This window comes from Halichoerus grypus, chromosome 6 (assembly GCF_964656455.1).
Source record: "Halichoerus grypus chromosome 6, mHalGry1.hap1.1, whole genome shotgun sequence".
In the NCBI taxonomy this organism is placed as follows: domain Eukaryota; kingdom Metazoa; phylum Chordata; class Mammalia; order Carnivora; family Phocidae; genus Halichoerus; species Halichoerus grypus.
In genome coordinates, this window is record NC_135717.1 from 24118847 (window position 1) to 24125024 (window position 6178).

Below are 6178 nucleotides of genomic sequence, written 5' to 3' on the forward strand. Positions count from 1 at the left end.
AAGGGCCCTGCCGACCACCTCAGTGTGAGTGAAAGACAAAGTCCATCAAAGGCGTCTCCTGAGCAACCTGAAGAAAGTGATCCTGTCCTTAGCAACATTCACTCTCCCATAACATGAGAGGCCTGCATGCAGGACTGCTCTTCCTTATGGAGGATGCCCCAGCGTCTGCATCTGACCCACGTCAGAGAAAAGACGGAAGACCATCCCACTGGAAGTGACTGAGCAACATTCCAACAAACCGTCTACACCTGCCTCCAGCATCTGCCACTGTTTCTCATTCTCACCTCCCTTACCGGACAAGAGGCTTTCCCACAAGTATCCACTGACTGCCGAGGACAAGGGACAGACCCCTACCCTGATGATTAATCAAGGGACCATAGCCCTGCTTCAGGTGTTTCTATAACTAAGGAAATGAGAGCTCAAACTCAACACGCTGAAAAAAAGTGAGAGGTGTGTTTCATCCCACCCAGAACAACAACTGTGGACTCTGGACGTGCCCGACGGTAAGAAATATATGTCTGCCATTGTGCGATAGAGACGCTTCCTTCACAACGACGGCACCTCCCCGCGCCCCCCCCCCCCCCCCCCGCTCAGTGTGTGCAAATAGCCAAGCACAACACCTGTATGTCCTGAGAAACCTCAGGATGTTACAGCGCCCCCAGGCGGTTTTCCCCTCGCAACGTCAAGGCCTCAGCACAAACTCAGCCTTTGCCCCACCAACTCAATAAGAAAGAAGACAATACACATTGTAAGTCAATTCATACGATTCATATCATCCCACCCTGTGCTGTAGGTTCGGGTGCAGGGTAAGGACGCAGAGACCACTGGGTGGGTGGAGGGAGATGTGCCCCAGGGCCCCAGGATGGTGATGAAGGGGGATCCGTGGGGTACGGTGGACCCAGTGGGCCGGGTACAGGAGCGGGTCCTCTTGCATCCACAGGGTTCTGCAGAACAGAAACCAAAGGAATGTTGCTATGACAGACAGAAGCAGAACCCCCACCAACCTGAAACCCAAAGAAGCAGGGGTCCGCACCTGGCCCTCTCTTCACCCTGAGCTTCCAGGGAGCAGAGCACCAGTGCCACTAAACCCTAGTCCCCCTCTTGGTGCCACCACACACTCAGGGACCAGGGAAGGAAAGAACGTAGTGTCCCCACACATCACCATCCATGTCTGAGAAGGTGGGACGTCAAGTCGTCTTCTCCTACCAGGTGACCAGAGGCCACAAGAAACGGCCCATAAGCAGCATATGCCAGACAGGCACGCATCTGCGTCCAGGCCCACTCTGATCCCCTCGTCCAGTGTGGCCCCAGAGGCTTGCCATGTGACTCAGTGAGAACAAAAACACGCTGAGAAGTCCGGAGAAGCCCAGTGTCCACACGTGGAATCACAGCCCCTCGTGGGTCCAACTGCTTCCCACCAGCACCCGCCTGACCCTGCTCCGCTTCCCTCCCTGACAAAGGGGTCTTCTTCTACTCTCCCAAGTGCTGTCCATGGCCACAGACACCGCTCAGGAGACAGGAGTTTCTGGAGTCCTGCAGCGGACCGGGAAAAGTGCTGAGAAGAACACGATCCCGAGGAGTTCGTGAGACCCAGCTCTGTGGATCTGCGTCACCGGCATTCCGATGCTCCTCAGCTCAGGCACAGAGCAAATGCGTAGTCCTTGGTGCCGAGAACCACTGAGGGGCCGATTCTGCATCCCCGGATGCAAACCAATGTGTCTGGAGAGCAGGCGTCACCCTCCCAGGATGGATCAGGAGAGACGCTATCAGTTGGCACAGCCACCAAAGCGCATCAGAACCCGCTCACGGGAGCACGACTGAAACGTGTGTGAGCCGTGGGCCCTGCAGGGAGTCACCGGGATTCCCTCTTCACGGCTGTGCTCCGGGGGGCGTTTTCTACCACACACCTGGCCCCTGGCAGAGTTCACCTTCATCTCACCCAGGGTGCAACTGGAGGGATTCCGGGTCGCGTCTTCACCCACACAGATGGAATGCACGTGAGGTCGCAGCTCACCTTCTCCACCAACACTCACAGCTGCCCAAAGCACGTGGCACAAAGTGTGAGGCAGGGCATGGCTTTTCCCGTTTCCAGCTGTGAGGATTACCGCAGACATTCTCCCAGCTTAGTCTCCTGACCCGAAAACCAACACCACTACCGCTCTCGCGGGAAAGCAAACTGCAAGGAGTCAGCGGGACTGGCCGACTTCAGTGTGGAGTGACATATTGCTCTCCTCCAGGAGTTTACACACACACACACACACACACACACACACACACACACACACACACACGCACACAGTGAGCGCCCTGCCATCCTTCACCTCTAAGCACCTGTGGCTTCAGGAGGTGCCACCGAAGGTGAGGATCTGTAATGGAGAAGCCTGTCAGCCCCTGGGTGAACTGCTTGTATTTTGAAAGGTGAACGACACCACAGACAAACCCTAACCCACCCAACAGACACAAGGCCAGGACAGGGTGCTGCTCAGAAAGGGAGAAGTTTCCGGAACACCTGGTAGAGGCCACAGTAGTTACCTTGCTCATCCCTGGGTCTCTAGGAGGCTCAGTGCCCCTGTTCCCCATGGGAGACCCACCAGTTTCAGCATCAGACCAAAGCCCTAGAACAGATGGAGGTGGATTCAGACCAGCACCGACTGTGCAGAATTCAAACCCACCCTCCAAACCCGCCCCTAACACGTTCCCCTCTGTCCCACTCTTGGGTCCCTTCTCAGACACACAGCATTTCTCAAATGTCTCTGCTGACCCCTGAGGACAAGGGGGAGACCTCTGCCTCTCCCCCTCGAGGATGGGACCACCGTCGCCCAGCTTGCTTCAGGTATTTTCATAGCTAAGGGAACGGCAGTAGACTGCTCTGGGCTCAACCAGCTAAAAATGGAGAAACCCTCAACATGAACGGCATGCATTCTTTTCTCAGGCCGCCAGTTGATGGTTCAATCCTTCAGTCTATAGATGAGGCCTAGCATGTGTGACTGGCTTTTACGTAAATATTTAAGAGAAGAATTGGAGTAGAGTAATCGTACAGTCAGGAGCAAAGTAAAAATAGGCAGATTGAGAAGTAAAGCTGTGGCTTTATACCGATAACATTAGAGGAGTAAAATGCATGACTTTCACGGATTAATAGACTACTGTCGATGACAAATAAAACAAAAATCAAGGAACCTCCATAAAGAGTAAATAAATGCCATTTTTCTCAATTTTTGTTTTTTTCCAAAAAGTCTTCACCGTTGCGTCAAGGTGGGAAGGGAGCTCGGGCTCACAACTCCTCCAGGCTCAGCTCTTCAGTAGGTGGGTGGTAGAGGGGGTGGGAGGGTCTGCAGTCAGGGGAGGGGCATGAGCTCCACCTGTCACAGGGACAGGTGCCCTGCTGCCGGTGGGCACCTGAGGAAAGCACCCTCCTGTCACCCCTTCAGACGACCTGCTGTCCTTAGGTAGTGCTCGTGATTCTCTCCAGGACACACAGTGATCACCCACAGGAACGGGAAGGACATCGTGTGCTTTCCCAGCAGAGATCAGGCTGCTGCATTTCACAGCACGCTCCCTACCTCTCCGCACACGGTTCTGTGTCTCAGGTCTTCCCGGCATCGGTTCCTGCCTCATGGATCCCTCAGGCAGCGTCCCTCTCCTCATCATGTGCAATCTTGAATACAGAAAAAGAATGGACGTCTAGAAGAATTACAACACCATGTCCTCTACTAGACACTAAACAGCTTAGCCTTGACCCCTCAAGACACCCAGAAAAGGGCACGTCAAACTCGCACACCTGTGTCTCACGTAGGCGTTCTCCCTGCTCTGCTGCACTATCTTCCTCTCCCAAACCCGAGCCTTGTTCTGGGGGAGAAAAACACATCCGCCTTCAGCTGTGCCGGACTGTGCCCCAAACGAAGAGGAGGAAAAAGAAAACACTTACCCAGTTATCTAGAGCACTTCTCTCATGAGCTGCGATCTGAAAAAGTCAACACACCAAGAGCCCATGTTCAGGGATCTAAGGGCCACTTCCATCACCTGCAGGAGGCGCGAAGGGGCCAGGATGTTGGGGCACAACTCAGGTTACCTTGTGTTTGAAGGTGAGCTCTGCCTCCCGCAGCTGATCTTGCAACGCTCCGACTTCTCGCCTGTGAGTTATAATTGCTTTCGTCAGATAACACCCAATATTGGCTGTGATTTTAAATCATCTGCCCACGTGGCCATTCTCCTCTTATCTGTCCCCTCATACAATTGATCCTGACACAGGAAACACTTTTCACATGGTTATAATGCACAGTAGGATCAAAGCTATCGTTACCTCTTTTCCGTAATCGTTTTTCTTCCCCTGCAGGGTTCAGAGTTGACATAATTTCCTAACCCATTTTCAATCTTTCCCTAATTTATCACATGACAAGTGTGCCATCAAGTGTGCTGGGAAACTTCTATCCTCGCCATGGTTCCCAGGGTTGCAAAGACCAGCGCCATCAGATGGCACTACCGGCTTTATGGGTAGGATTCATCCTACGACAAACTGCTTTCCTCAAGATTAGGACAACTGACACCACCCCCAGGGACGATGGCGTGGAAGAAGTTTCCACAGAATCAGGCCAGCGCTGGGGATCAGGACATGTTTAGTAATGAAATGGTTTTGTTCTTTCTAGAGCTTCACTTTTTGTGTCTGTTAATTCTCTCTGGATATGCCTCTGAATTTTTGTTTCTATTACATGGGAATTGAGTCTAAACAATGAAGAAAAGTGAAAAGTACGAAGTGAACAGGGATGTCAGCAGCCGCTAATATTTAGTGTCTGAACTCACTTGTACTTGTCCGTTTCTTCTTTGATTCCTTTCAGATTTTCCACGGCAGCTGACAGCTGACTCTCTGTTGCCTCCAGGTCACAGCGGGTCTTTGCGACCTTCCTAAGACAGGAAAGGTATAGACATGGTCCAGTAGCCAAGGTCCAGAAGTTCTGCCGTCATTCCTCCCAGCACACTGGATGGCCTAGATTCCAGTGTCCCTCATAAATGCACAGACTGACAACACAAGGAGGGAAATGAACTGAAGGTCCCATTTAGGGTTCAAGAAAAATCAAACACCGGATGCTGCCAAGTCATTGCAATCGGAGCTGTCTTTACACTTCTCTACTTCATTATCAAGTCCTCAAGTAACATTGCAGTTTGTGTCCTCTCAGAGTTGGTCTTTTGTCGGAGACGGTGAAGGCTCCTTTCAGTTCAAAGTGAAAAACCAAGCCTGACCAACTATAGGATGAGGCGGGGGACCATCGTTAGTCGTACACCTCCACGGGGAGCCCTGATCCTCAGACCAAGGCTGTGCCTGACACGATGAACCCGAAAGGAAGCCTTCCAGAATATGGCTTCATCAGCATGGCAACTCACTCCCAGACATCTCTGGGTCTACAACTACAACCCCCGCCTCCTCCTTTGAAGAGGCCAATCTTAGTGCCGGCAATATGTCCTCAAGTGTAAAAGGCTGTGAACTGTCACATAGTCAGTGTGTTCTCTCCACGCAACAGATTTCAGATGGAAAACTATCAACTGCATGGAGTCAACCGACTTGAACAAGACTGAGTTCACTGATAGTGAAGGCAGCAACGTGCGATGCTTAGAAAGGCTGGTTTGCTGTGTTGCCCTCAGACTCTTTTCTTCATGGTGTTGATTGAAAGGGTTTCAACAGGACACCTGATTTACTCAAGATCACATGCAAAAGGACTCTTAGAAATGGAGTCAAAAGCTCCAGACAGAGAAAGACACATGCATTTGCTTCTGGTCTCTCAGGCAATCCTTCAGCAAATGCTTTCTGGAGCGGCTGTAATGGAGTGGCTCAGTTGTAAAGTGTAGAAGACAGAAAGGTGGTCAGGACACTGTACCCACCCCCAAAAGAAATTTCCAATGAACAGAACCAGGATGCCAATGACACAGAGCAGCCCCCACCCCTGCTGTGGGAAGGAATAACACAAAGCTGAGTGTCCAGGGAAGACAGGGAACAGTTTTGCTTTTCAACGTGAATGAGGGACTCGAAGGTCCTGATCTCCTCCTGAGAAAATCAAGGAAACACTGGACAAAAGAGCAAACTCGTGAGTGAATGCACCCAATTTCTAAAGAGTACATGAAGAAACACGAGAACCAGATGGAGAAAAAGGAAGCCTAGGAGAAGGCCAGCCTGGCAGTGGGAGCCAAT